Source organism: Halichoeres trimaculatus, unplaced genomic scaffold (assembly GCF_033239565.1).
Source record: "Halichoeres trimaculatus isolate MK-OKI-2021-1 unplaced genomic scaffold, fHalTri1.1 fHalTri1_scaffold_14, whole genome shotgun sequence".
Classification (NCBI taxonomy): Eukaryota; Metazoa; Chordata; class Actinopteri; order Labriformes; family Labridae; genus Halichoeres; species Halichoeres trimaculatus.
The window spans coordinates 6,193,038-6,207,054 of NW_027437192.1; the positions used below are offsets into that span (position 1 = coordinate 6,193,038).

The window sequence follows — 14,017 nt, forward strand, 5'->3', positions numbered from 1 at the left end:
TCCTGTTTTTATTTGATGCATCCCAATCCCTACATTTCTTGTTTCCCTCAAACTAGGGCTGGGCGATATGGCCTAAAATAAAATAAGTACAAATGAAAGAGATAACTCAAAACCAGTTTTGTTTTAATTTTGTCAAAAACTTAATAAAAGTAACCTCTATTTGACTCTTGGAATTGAATTTTCAGCTTGTCTTCTGTTTCAGTAACTTCACTTTGTAGTTTTAAAGGAGGCAGACGTATTTACATTTACAGTGAAAGCTGCACCATTTTGTACATTTTGAATTTAAAAATACTGCTAGGAAAAGCATGTACAGTACTCTTTCAGTGCACTACAGCACTGATCAGTTATATTGTACTTTAAAATGATTTTAAAAAAACACTTTGTTTCTGTCTAGTTTTATTTTTTAAGGCTGTAGCCTGTTTATCCTTTAATTTTAATACAAACAAATAAGTAAAATAAATGTCATTTATTCAAGTGTGAACTCTTAAAATTCATGCCTCCCTGCATAAGTCAGTGCCCTGGTCGGGGCACCCCAGTCTAAAAAGTCTGGTCCGCCCCTGCTTGACAGAGCGCACCTAGATGCTGGTTCGTTATGTTGCTCTTCCTGTTAGCGGATGGATTAATGCTGAATGGAGGATTTAGTTGGAAGAACAGAGGGAGTCAGTCATGTCTGTCCGAGCAGCGCCGCTCTGTTCGATCGCCTATCGTCGTCCTGTCTCCCAGCCCCGCAGTCTACTTGCACAAATCATGATCCATCCAAATCACCATAAGAGGTGATTTTCTTTGGTAGAGTGAGGGTGTTTTTAGGAAAACTAAAATACATTTCTTTACTGTCTAAATCTCAAAATGATCAGAGTTTGAACTTCGAAGAGCAGCAGGTTTTACGCACATCAATCACATCATCAATAATCTGCAGGTGAACATAAAAGGGTCCCGGCTTTGTAAATGTTTCAGTCAAAGATCTAAACAAACTCCTGAAAAGTGACAGACAGAAAACAGAGGATTGGAGGAAAGGGATTTGAACGTTCTCTGACGAGCGGTCTAGTTTATGTCAACCTCTTTGTGCTGTTGATACGTAAGGAACACATGTCTGTCAAGGTGCTGTGTGTCAAAGATGCACAAGAACATGTTTATGATATTTAGGTTTCTGTTGTTTTGTTAGAGATGTTTTAAATCACGCTGCACACACGTGAAGTCAGTGCTTGCCACTATAAAAGGTGCGCAATAGCTGGGAGAAAAAAATTCCACAAGGAAAAATTCGAATTAATCGGTATAATCGATATATCGCCAAGGCTTAACTCAAACCATGATGAGACAGAACTTGGACAAAGTGTTAGCTCTGCAGCTTTTAGTTTTTCTACATTACTTAAATAAATAACTCTGCAAGGTCTCTGGTCTTAAAAATGAAATTGCCTTTGAGTTAAAACGCCTTCAGCTACAAAAAGATGTCAGACTAAGTCTCTAAAACTGTTCTTGTGCATGATGGAGCTTAGATTTTTAGCGACTGGCTCAGGGATAAACGAGAGTTCAAGAGGAGAATAATTGTCGTTGTTTTGCAGCTCGAGTTGTGCATCTGCGCCGCGAGCTTATACTCCAGGGTGACAGCAGATATAGAAACACACCTTCACCCTGCACAGAGCACATGTGGGATGCTGCAGAGTTTTATTTAGCTGCCAGTCTGTTCTCTCATAATCATGTACACAAACACACACACACACAGAGGCATGCACACACACTGCTAGTCATCCGTGTCGCCTCCTGTGTTGTAGGTTTGTGTGGGTTATAGTTTGCTATGGTGATGACTAGTTACACAGTCTCATCACCACAGACACACACACTCTTCACACCTTGTTATATGTCAGCCCTCCTCCAGCCCATCTGTGTCTTGTTTGTTTCTTGAATCTTTTTTTATCTTCGTCTGCATATTAAAAGAGACACAGCCTCATTTGAACTTGGAAAGCGATATTTTTTTATCAGATTAATTCATCAAAGGGTTTAAATCCTAACTCAAAAAGTTACAGATGATGCTTATGTAACATCACTGCAGTGTTATACATTTCATTTAACAGGGACATCACAGACAAACATGGTTACATAAGGAGCAAGTATGCAACAGATGGAATGTAAAGTGTTTCAACTTCTCTCGTTTTTTGAGAGCTGAAACAAAACATCAAGTCCTTTTTTTTCTGTCTCAAGTGTTGGATGAAATATAGATTTGAATACATTTCATTTCATTTCAGCATGTACATCCAGACTTATGAAAGCACAGCCCTCACGAGTTAGAGATGTCCATCAGAGCTGTTTACAAGGAACTCATTTCACTCCTAATGGCTGTTTGCATAGACATTATCGAGAAAAAGGCTTTTTTGTTTTGTTTTGACACGGCTATCGTTACCTGCTTTTTAAGCAATTAGCAGCGCAATGCGTTTTTCACACTTGGCCTCCTGTGTCTGTCTAAGATAGTGGAATATTCAAAGGCTCTTTCTGTTTCTAAGGATCTTAAATTAGTCTCACTTTAATACATTTCCCTGTTCATAATCCACACTTTATAACGAAACTATCAGCACATTTATTTCTAAACTCTGTTTCTCGGTTTCTGTGGTCAAGTCAGTATTTCTTGAATCCATTCAAGGCTCTTAGACCAAAAGTCCCTTTGATGACACCAGCCAACAAAGTTTAGCAGAAAGAAGCTAGATCTGAAAAAGGAAGTCAGAGCAGAAGAAAGCTAATCAAGAGAGTGATAGAACATGGGTTAAAACACGGGCTAAATTGTTTGTGTTAACGTTGATTCCAACCCACAGTCAGCAGTTTTTCTGCAGTGGTCTGTTCAAACTTGAGAGTCTATCAATAAAATGAGGAGTGAGGTTACGTTAACTCTGCTTGGTGAGGTTGGAGTTGGTAGTTGAGCCAAGGGATGGGTACCTTTCACATACAAAACAGTACGGTTCTGATGCCCAGTACCTGGCAATCCGTACCGGTACTCAACGGTTCCTTTTTATGTTTATGAAGTAAAAATAATATAGATTTGTTCAATAATAAAGTATACATTTTTTTCAATTTAACATATTTATTCTTTAATATATAACCTTGCAATGCTGTGTTCATGTCCAGTATGGAAAATCACTTACTCTCCCACTCCTCACAGTCACCAGGATGCACTTAGTTACCTAAACATGGTACCTTTTGATTTTACATGAATCAGTACCTGGAACTTTTGATAGAATTCGGTTGGTACCTGTAAAAGTAACTAATTCAGTACCCATTCCTAGATGCGCCCTGGTAGGACATAACCAGGACTCACTAATGACAATAAACTCCACTACAAACTGAGTTTACAAAGTTTGATTCTTGTCAACTTTTGAACAGTAGCTCTATGTAACTGCAAATAAATAATTACCTTGTCGCTTTGCATCTGGGAAAAAGTTATCTCGAACAAAGAAAAGTAGTGTTAAAAAGAAGATCTGCCCTCCAAAACAAATGCACTCTTAGGTCAGAGTCCTGTCTTTACAACAGTGGGTGAAGGTGCTCATGGGAAACTGAGTTTTTGTTCCGGAAAATCCACAGGTGTCACTGCAATCAACACCAAACTGATAGTCCTCGCAGAGCCTTTAAGCTGTGTTTCTGCTTAATGTTGCCAAAGACTTCAGAAACATTTGACAGCTGCAGATCCGTGTTTTGCAAAAGATTAGACACTTCACTGCAAAATAGTGATACAATGCTCCTTCCATCTGGTTAATGTCTCCCATAGACTTCTTTGAATTTAACTTTTATATCACCGCAGAAAGTGAAACTTCAGTATGCTTGAGGTTAATACTTGTCTTTCTATTCTTTGTGGAAAAATACTTTCCAGTAGATAGCATTTTATTCAGACCGAAATTGTAAAAGAATAATGTATCAACATATATAAAACCTTTTTATCCATTGAATGTATCAGCCATAGCTTGTATCCTTAAAGAAAATGAACCCAGCGAAGGTTCAGGTGTAAATAACCAATCAGCTTGATAAAAGAGCATCTATTTTTCTGTCTGCTCACATTAAGCGTTTCCAGCTTACAGCAGCTGGAGCCAAACGTTGGCGCTAACTCGCATCTTTCTTTCTGTGGTTAATGAACCTTTTATCTGAATGAAAGGCTGTTAATTGAATCTGAAGTCTGAAGATGAAGGTCGTCTGTGTCAGATGTGGAGTCTGTGATTGATGCTTCTCTGCATCTTTGAAGTGCAGTGTTACGCACGTGTGTTTTCACGCATGCATGCACAGTATCTGTGTTTAGAAACCGCACACACTCACACACTCATGTCTGTGCACATGTTGTAAGGGGTCGAGACTGTACAGTTGGAATGGTCTTCAAAGAGCAGGAAGCCTGGAGCGGGCCTGTGCCTGCTATGTGACACTAACTATCCCCAACGTTAAGTGCTTGTTTCACAAGTGTCCGCCTTTTTTCCTAACTCATTCACAGTTAAATCCACCTATCTACCTGTCCGTGAACAGAGTGTCCCTTTCAGATTTTACACCATTACTTCAGCAAGGAACCAATAAGTTTTGTGTTTTGTGCCCTGTTGTCTAATTTGCTCTGATCAACCTCAGTACTTTTGTCATTTCTTGCTTATATTTCTTCTAAGCCCAGTATGTTAGAGCTCACCCACTTACTGTTTATCTGCCTCCTTTGTGTGCGTCTCTGTGTCTCTTTGTGCCTGTTTTTAATGCGACAGTGTGGGTGTGTGTAGTATTCATCCCCGTCAGAAGAGGCCCTTCACTCATTGAGTCATTAAGGGGCTGGATGAGCTCCTGGTTCACTCACTCCTGATCTGCATTGTTCAGTCCTAAACCAGTGACTAATCCTCTGATCACGCTGCAGCAGAGGACAGCTGGGCTCGACTCCATCGTTGTGACAAATATTACATCAACGGTTGTTGTGATTTTTTACTGTCACTACTGCTGTGACTCATGTTACGAGAAGAATATTTTACAGGACTGTGAAAACCTGACTTTTTTTTCTACATCTTTACTATTTTGAAATTATGCAAAAAGTAACATTTTTTGGACATTTTTAAATATTACTCTGCCTGTTTTTGGAGCTCTGTGGAAAGGCACAGAGAGGTCCAGCGTGGAGGATTCTGTCTTGGCAAAGTTGTAAAGCATTTTGCAATTGCTTCCTAGAATTAGTTTAATCCCACTTGGAGTGGGAGAGTGGGATTTAGTGTTGGGTAATTGTGTTTGTGTGAGCATTAATCACCTCACAGTGTGTGTTTTTGTGTGTGTGAGAGAAAGAGTTATATCATTTATGTTACATATGTGGCCAAAAATAAAGTATTGATCTTGTTATATGGATGTTTGTGCAAAGACAAATAGATCAATGGATGGATACATAACAGCTCCTCAGACTCAGTGCTTACTGCTCATCTTGGTGTGGTTTTAAAGCTCCACCTGACGTACTGACAACAGTAGACCTGTTAACCTCTTCATATTCATGAAAACCTGTATGTCCCATTGAGTGTCTGCACTCCTCTCTGCTTGATTCTTCTGCAAACGATGAATAAGGTATTAGATCCCCAGAATGAAGTGCCCAGTCTGGGCTGAATGAGAAACTCTGATTTAGAAGTTTTATGTAACAAAATATGAATGTGTTTTTGTCCCGAGGCTATCTGTGAGTCACAGGGAGCCATTTTATCTTTTCGATGAGCTGTCAGCGGCTCGCTATTCACTCCTCTACATCGCGCCGTGTGTTGACTATGACTAATGCACTCTAACTAATGGAGCCGCCTGTGCGAGGCTCAATCAGAGCGGCCTGCTCACATCCTTGGGTAATCACAGGAGAGTTTGTGTCTAACCATGTGTTGTTGTTTGTGAGCAGGTTGTTGATTTATTAGCTGGAGCAGATTTACGATGCAGGTTGGGCTTCTCTCTTCCTGATTTTATGAAAGATGTAGAATTTCCTTCTCCTCACTCATACTTGCTAACAGGTTCAGTTACCTTTCAAACACTTAATAATGTCCAGTAGAGAAAATGATCCTCTGCTAGCTTCAGATAGTTGATGCACTGATTATATTCAGAATAAATTGACCCTAGATTTTACCCACTGAGCTGCACATGAAGAATAATTGATACTTAAGCTAACAGGTCTTGAACAGGGTCATGACTAATGCTCTGCCTCATAGAGGAAGCAAAGAAAGGTGTGTCAGAAATCATGCAGCCTGGTTTTGTGCAGAAGCATCTTGCTCTTTTTCCTCCATGTGAAGGACAGGGAATGTTAGTGTGATTTACTGAAAGGTGGCTCAAGATAAGAAATTAATTTCCATCTCTTAGTTACAGAGTAAAGAGGAAAAAAATGTTCTTTTATTAGTTTATTTTAACCTAAACATGTATATATTTTTTATTCTTCCCTGTCCAAAGTTCTTTATTATTATTAGTATTATTTCTTACTACTTAAGCTCTATTTTTTTTTCTATTTTTGTAATATTTAGTGTTTATTTACAATTTATTTATTGCACATGTAAGAAATGAAACACAAAATGATTTCATAAAAGAACACTGGGGATGCATGATATATCGGTATCAATATCAATATCAACCAATAATGGTCATTTTTTTAACCTATTGGTATCAGCTGATGTGTTAAAGTCATAGACTGTACAAAACATGGACGTAGCCTCCATGACGTCACCCGTCTGTTCCTGAAACCGTGAAATGAAGCCAACCCACGGACGCAGCCACATTCGCTATGACGCAGCTGTGAGTTTTTCTTCGAGCAGCTACAGGGCACCCAGCGTTCACATGACCTGAGCTGTGCCTCTGATTGGACAATCAAACAATCCTAATAACTTTTAAACCGCAGAGAAAGAAAAAAGTAACTCACCGTTCAGTGTGTGCTTATAGTGAAATCAGCGTTTTAGAACCAAGCCGTTTTTTAAACCAGGCTGTAAATTTGCCTTTTAATGCCGTAAAAGTCTGTTTTTATGGCTGGGTGTGTACGTGACTTCCAGTCTTCCTGCAGTCAGCCTCAAGTGGATCCTCAATGAACAGCGACTTTTAGCACTTCCGCATTTGCTTCATTTTTACTGACCGTATGTTGCCCCTTTGTAAAAGTGGGACGATATTTACGCATTAGCTGCCAGCCATTTTCAGAGCATCTTGATTGATCTTTCAAGACCCAAAAAATATTACTTTCTATGATAATATAAACACCAAAACTACCTAAGAAGAGTGGACTCTCTTTTTTTTATGTCTCTCTTCCTGTTTTTGATCTGAAAAAAAAAACAGACAAAACGTACGTTTTTGATCGTGTTCATCTCGGGCGCTCCATCCATTGACCCTCTCTATGGTCGTCTTTTCTCACGATCGGGCCGCTCTTTCTCTCTGAACTACCCCCAAACATCATCTGAGATTGTTTTTCCTGTTTTGTTTTGTTTGTTCTTTACCAATATTGATATTGGTTATTATTGGTATCTGCCAAAATTTTCACATTGGTGCACCCTTGAACAAACAAAACTGACAAAGCAACTAAAACTAATATCAGGAAATGTGCAGGAGGGGCCAATAAAACCTATAGGGGCTTGTCAATCAGCCCTCTTAAAACTCTCCTAGAATGAAATATGCTCATGCATTCAAACAGATACACAAATATATTACCAAACAAACAAAATACAGTAATTCTACAGAGTGTGGCTTAAACCGGTGTCATATTACTTGTATTCATGAGATACTTGGCAAATAAAGGCGATTCTGATTCTGATTATCAGCAGGAGAAGTCGTCATCATCCCAAACAGTGCACAGGCTAAAAACAAACAGCCTATGACCGGTGCAACAAAGACTGGGTGTAGGTTTTTGGTAAGGTTTAGAACGGGATTGTTTCTTTTCTCTGCTGTTGTCGGTCTACAGGAGGCAGAACATTCACACAAAAATACTCTGTTTTTGTCCAACAAAGAAAAGAGTCAAGCCGCTAAACAATAAATGCTACCACATGCTCCTCTGTTGGAATGATAAACAAAGATACAAGTGTAGCCTTGTCGTCTGTGAGACCAGTTTCCTTCTGTTTGATTCTCACCATCACTAAAACTTCAGAAAAAGAAAAACAGAAACAAGCTTCTGTCAGGGAAATTTTTCCTGTTGCACTCAAAATAATTTTAAAGATTACAAAATAACAGTGTGATGAACCATTTCCTTTTATTCACATGCAGCATGGAGAGAAGACCTCTGCTAGGTGTTCTCTCTCAACAGAGAGGTTGTCTTGGCTTATATACAGTTTGAGCTGAGGTGATAAATATTCCCCAGGACAGCTGCCTGCACCCTTGTCAATACACGACATTTGTTGAGATTGAGAAAAAACACATGTCCAAACTTCAGTGGGGGTTTACACTTCCTCAAACTGACCCCCTACGGTTAAAGCTATCCCCCGTCTGCCTTATTGCCCCCAATATAAATCCCTTGGTCATACACTCAGTCAGACTTTCACATGGGGTAAATATACTAGTCAGGTTTTAACATGTGTTCAATTCTCACATTCCCTCCTTTTGGCACAAAGTGGCAACATAACATTAAAACTGACTGGTAAAAGGTATCAATACACCGACAAAGAATCCGAAAAGAAAGAAAGCAGAAATTATGAAAAAGCAAACATAATTATACAACTTCTTCTGTTTTATCAATTAGAGTACCAACACCAAAACCTCAAGGTATCCAATCCGTTTGCTCAGACAACTGTCTCTTCTTCTTAATTAATGGTTCCGTTTTGGCTGTCTTGACAGTCTTGTTGTTATTAGTCTTTGTTGATGATTCATCAGTTTTCCCGGTTTCTTTCGTGCTGCCTTTTGCACTTAAGAAGTCTGTCAGGTCATTGTTCACAAGTTTGCACCCGTTCATGTGTAATGGACGGGGTGTAGAGGAATCAGTATACATGACGTCAGTTTGTTGGGTGAATGCAAATGGATCAGTATAATGTGTGCTGTAAATGGATATATGAGGACTTGTGGAGCCCAATTCTTCCAGGTCACCAGCGTTGTTCCGGATGATGGTGGTTATGACACCCACTTCAGCCATGATGATTCCAATCACCATCTTCCACCAGCGGCCCTCCGTGATCTTCCCCTGGCTAGGCGGTCTCTCTTTAAGTACGCCCATCCTCAGGAAAGGGCTTGCACTGGGACGCACGGATCCAGGTGTCCCTCTCAGCGACGCGGATGGCTGTAGGAGTTGTCAGCAACACCTGGTATGGTCCTGTCCACCGGGGTTGGCGCCAATGTTTCCTCCTCAGATCTTGCACCACCGCCCAGTCATCTGGCTCGATCTTGTGGAGTTGCACTGTTGTAGGCTCTGGAGGGGCTGTGTGCACCTTTGGAAAAATGAGCCTCAGAGCATGGTTAAGAGTACAACAATACCTGACCATGTCATCATCCATTCCTGTCAGGGTTAGCCTATTTTGTGGAGTAAAGAGACATTCTTAAGGGAAAGCATGGAAGTTATGACATACATTGAAAACATACTGGGAGTCTGTGTACACGGTGATATCTTGTCCAGTTCCTAAAATGAAAGCATGGGTGAGCGCATATAGTTAAGCAACTTGTGCAGGTAAATTCTCAGGAAGCTTTGCACTTTCAATTATGTCATGCTCAGAACAAACAGCATAGGAAACACATGGGGCACTACTAGTTGGATTTTTCAGTGCACAACCATCTACAAAAAACACACACTCTGGGTTTGTTAGAGGTGTGTCAAATAATGCATCCCGTGGTTTTGACACTGCATCAACAATTTCCAAACAGTGATGTGGTTCTCCATCCTCTTCTGTAGGGAGCAAAGTTGATGGGTTAAGCACAGTGCATCGCTTCAGAGTAACATGAGCCATGGTTAGTAAAACATTTTGCCAGTGCAAAAGCCTCGCTGGAGTCAGATGAGCAGTTTTTGCTTGAAGGATTAAAGAATGAACAGCGTGTGGAACATGCACAACAAGAGGACACATAGCAACAATGTCAGCTGTGGCTAGAACTGCTTCAGTGGCGGCTGCTACAGCTCTTAAACAAGCCACCATGGCTCTCTCAGTGGTGGATAGTCTTTTGGAGTAATAGCCTATTGGTCGCTGTCTGTCACCATGAGACTGAGTCAAAACTGCTGACATAAAACCACCACGCTCAGAAACAAAAAGATTATACTGTTTTGTCGGGTCTGGAAGTCCTAAACATGGAGAATTAGTCAATGCTTTTTTCAAGTCAGAAAAAGCTGTCTCTGCGTCAGGAGTCCAAGTCAGAAAGTCAGTCATGGCCAAGTGTTTTCCCCCATGCGTGATATCATACAGGGGACGGGAGATCTCCGCAAAATCACAAATCCATGGACGGCAATAGCCTGCTAAACCTAAAAAAGACATCATCTGTTTCTTTGTCTTCGGTTTAGGAACATCCAAGATGGCCTGGATGCGGTCCGGACCTAATTTGCGCCCTTCAGGTGTAACTACATGGCCAAGATAGCGCACTGATTGTGTAACAAGCTGCAGCTTATCCTTTGAAACTTTATGCCCATTTTCTGCCAAGAAACAGAGCAACGACACTGTGTCTGTTTGACAAGCCTCTTGTGAAGGGGAACACACCAAGAGGTCATCAACATACTGAACCAGTGTACTACCACACTCTGGCTGCCAGTGCGACAGGTTTTCTGCTACAGCAGCCGCAAACAAAGTTGGGCTTGCAGCAAACCCCTGTGGCATTCGCGTCCAAGTGTAGCGCTTATCATTGAAAGTAAAAGCAAACCAAAATTGTGAGTCAGGATGAACTGGAATGCTGAAATATGCATTTGCCAAGTCAATTACAGAGAACCAACAAGAATTTGCTGGCACCTGCGACATTAGAGTTGCAACATTTGGTACAGTTGGAGCTGGATGATGAACTGCTTCATTTATGGCCCTAAGGTCTTGAACTGGTCGCCACCCCCCATTTGGTTTCTTCACAGGCAATATAGGGGTGTTACATGCTGAGAGAGGACATTCCACAATGGCACCCTTTTCAATGAGAGACTGAATAACAGGAGCAATGCCTTGAACAGCTTCAGGGCTGAGTGGATACTGCTTTTTACATGGCCTGTAGGCTGATTTAGGCTGGACTACAACAGGAGATGCACCTTTTATGTTACCAAAATCAAACTTACTCTTAGCCCATAAATTGTCTGGTACTGTTGAAAGCAATTCCTCCTCTTCAGCACTCAATGGCATAAGTGTTATTTCATGTGTCTCAGTATGTGTAGAGCGAACAACCTTTATCTTAATCTCTACTGAGTAGCATGCAGCTTGCAAAGAAGGAGAATAAGAACTACCATCTGATCTGTCCTGCCAATCTGATGCTTCTAAGGCCTTTTTTAACCCAAGGTCCTATAGCTACCCAAGAGCTATTACACTGTTTTGTTAATGAAATATGAGGTACAGAGCCAGGAGTTGAAAACAGCTTCATCTGAGATTCAGACAAACAGACAGAGGCTACTGAAAACTGTAATCCCACAAATACTTTATCTATCTGTATGTCCTCATCTATTTCCCCCACATCCCATTGTTCTTCAAATGTATGATTTCTTGTACCTGGTGAAACATGTGACACACATTGCAAACATCTAGGAACCTCTGAAATCTCTGGTATCAACGACAGCAGTTTGTCTGTGTCACAAGGGTTCAAAATATCCCATAAATAATAATCATTCTCACGTAAACCCACAGGATACAACCCAGCAGTCAAACATGTAATCTTGATGCCCATAGAGTTACAATGCGTGGTAATGTTCAGAGTACACATGAGGTCTCTACCTAGCAAATTTACAGGGCACACTTCTGAAAGAAAAAATGGATGTTCACCTCTGTAATCGCCAAAACATACAGTTAATAATTCTGATATTGGTTCAAATTTGGTGATGCCTGAAGCTCCCACAGTTTTGAGGAATTTAGTTGTCTTAGGAGCATTAGGAAGAACTTTGCATTGGATTACTGAGACCTCTGCTCCTGAGTCTACAAGGAATGTCACATTAACACCCTGTACTTTAAGAGTCAGCCTAGGGGGTGCCCTGGAATCTAATGTTAGTTGCACACACTGTTGATATGTAAAAACTGGTTTATCTGTTTGTATCTCTAAATTTGTGTTCTCATCTGTGTGTTGCTTGTTCTGACCTGCCCCCGCGTGCTCCTATGGTTGTGCCACCGGCAGTCCTGGTGCATGCACAGACAGTCCCCGAGGCGGTGCATGTGGCCAGTTGTTGTTTTTCTCTCCTCCTCTTTGATCCAGAGTTGGACAGTCACGTGCCATGTGCCCATATTCGTCACAACGGTAACAAATCACTGGGTCCGTTCTCCTGGACGACAGGGCAGCTGGTTGTAGATCTGGTCTCCTTTTGCCTCTGCCCTTCTGGTGAAACTGTCTCCCCTGTGGCTGACCTCTTGGCCTCTGCTGGCCACTCTGCTGGTAGAACATCAGCTGAGCACCTTGCAGCTTCTTTGCATGTCTGGATTCCATCTCTACCTTATTCCGTTCAGCGTGCAGAACATGTGTCCAAACGACTGCTATGGACACAGTTTCCCAGCCTATGCAGGTCGTCATGACTCGGCTCTTAAGTTCTGGATTCAGTCCATTCACAAGAGCTGTCTTCAACAGGTCGTTGTAGGCCACATTGTCCACATCAACACCAGAGTGAGCTGCAAAAACACTTTCCATGCGTGAACGATAATCAGCTGCTGACTCACCCTCCTTTTGTTTGGTGTTGTGAATCTCAGGCCAGCACACCTTCAAGGGGAAAGCCTCTCGCACTGCTTCGTACAGTCTGTCAATCATGTTGAAGAAGTCCCTTGATCCATATGCCGGACTGGTGGACCAGCTCCAGTCTTTTGTGGATCTGGTAGCTCCGCTGCCTCTTTCAGTTCATCCGGTAGCCAGGGTCTGTACACATGCACCTCTGGTTCCCAATCACTTCCATCAGCTGGTCTTGGTTGGGGGTTTGGGAACACCAACATTGGCATCTGGTGTGCCCCTTTCTTGTCTCCTTGGCTCCTTAGCCGATAATCGAAAGATGTTGCTAAGGGAGAAGAGTTCTTGGCAGAAGCAACATTAGTCTCTGTGGTTTTAGGGGTCAGAGACAAAGTTGACAAGTCAGGATACAATCCCCCCTCCTTCTTTTCCTCCAGCTCAGGATCCTCCTGGGCAGCTGTTGCAGCAGAGTCCACACGTTGAGGAGGAGGGGCAGCAACTGCAGAAGCAACATATGCAGGGGGCAGGTCCACATCTCTTCCCCTACGTTTCTGTTTCTTTCTGTCACACATACTCTCTTCTTTCATTTCTTGTTTGACCATCAATCCTGCTACTGACTTTGCTTCCCTTATTTCTGCTTCTCTTTCCCATTTTTGGAACGCATGCCAGTCCATTTTTTTCTTCCCTACTTGCTTCTCTTCTTGTTCTAACATAACTCTACATCTCTTCAAACAATCAGTACTTAATGTTCCTATTAATGGAAACACCCCCTTGGTGACATGGTGCCAGAGTGGAACAGCTGCAACAACATCTTCCCCCCATTTCTGCGTCATTATTTTAGCAGGGCCTGTGAGAGGGTCAGGTAGCATTTTCAGTTTCCCAATTTTGTTCCCCATAATTTCCTCTGTTTTTCTTTTCTGACTCACAGGGACAGGTGTGCTTGTACTTTCAATGGGCTTATCATTCACACACAAATATTCACTCACACTGATCTTCCCATACAAAGTATGGTTGGATCTTATCAATCACTCTCTACCTTCGGGTAACTCTTAATTCAGCCAGGTAGGTTGTATGACACTTACGTTCCGAGCACCGTACCCCATTAGCATACTCCAAGTATACTAGACACTGAATGAGAACCACAAAGTTTATTTGTTTTATCTCTTTTCTTCACTCAAACGCCCATTTTATCATAGAGGGGTATCCTATATCAGCCTGTTGTTAACTTTTCTGACCTCTGAGGATTATCTGGAACTCCTACTTAAAAGGCTTTTTCCAAAACCACTTTCCTTCAGCCACTTGCTGTACCCTATTA

At 41.5% G+C, this 14,017-nt stretch overlaps 1 protein-coding gene across 1 annotated transcript in view; it reads left to right on the plus strand.

The window, feature by feature from the left end:
• erf (Ets2 repressor factor) overlaps nucleotides 1-14,017 on the plus strand; it is a 56,355-nt gene that overhangs the window by 31,590 nt on the left and 10,748 nt on the right. The gene's annotated exons all lie outside the window — the stretch shown is intronic.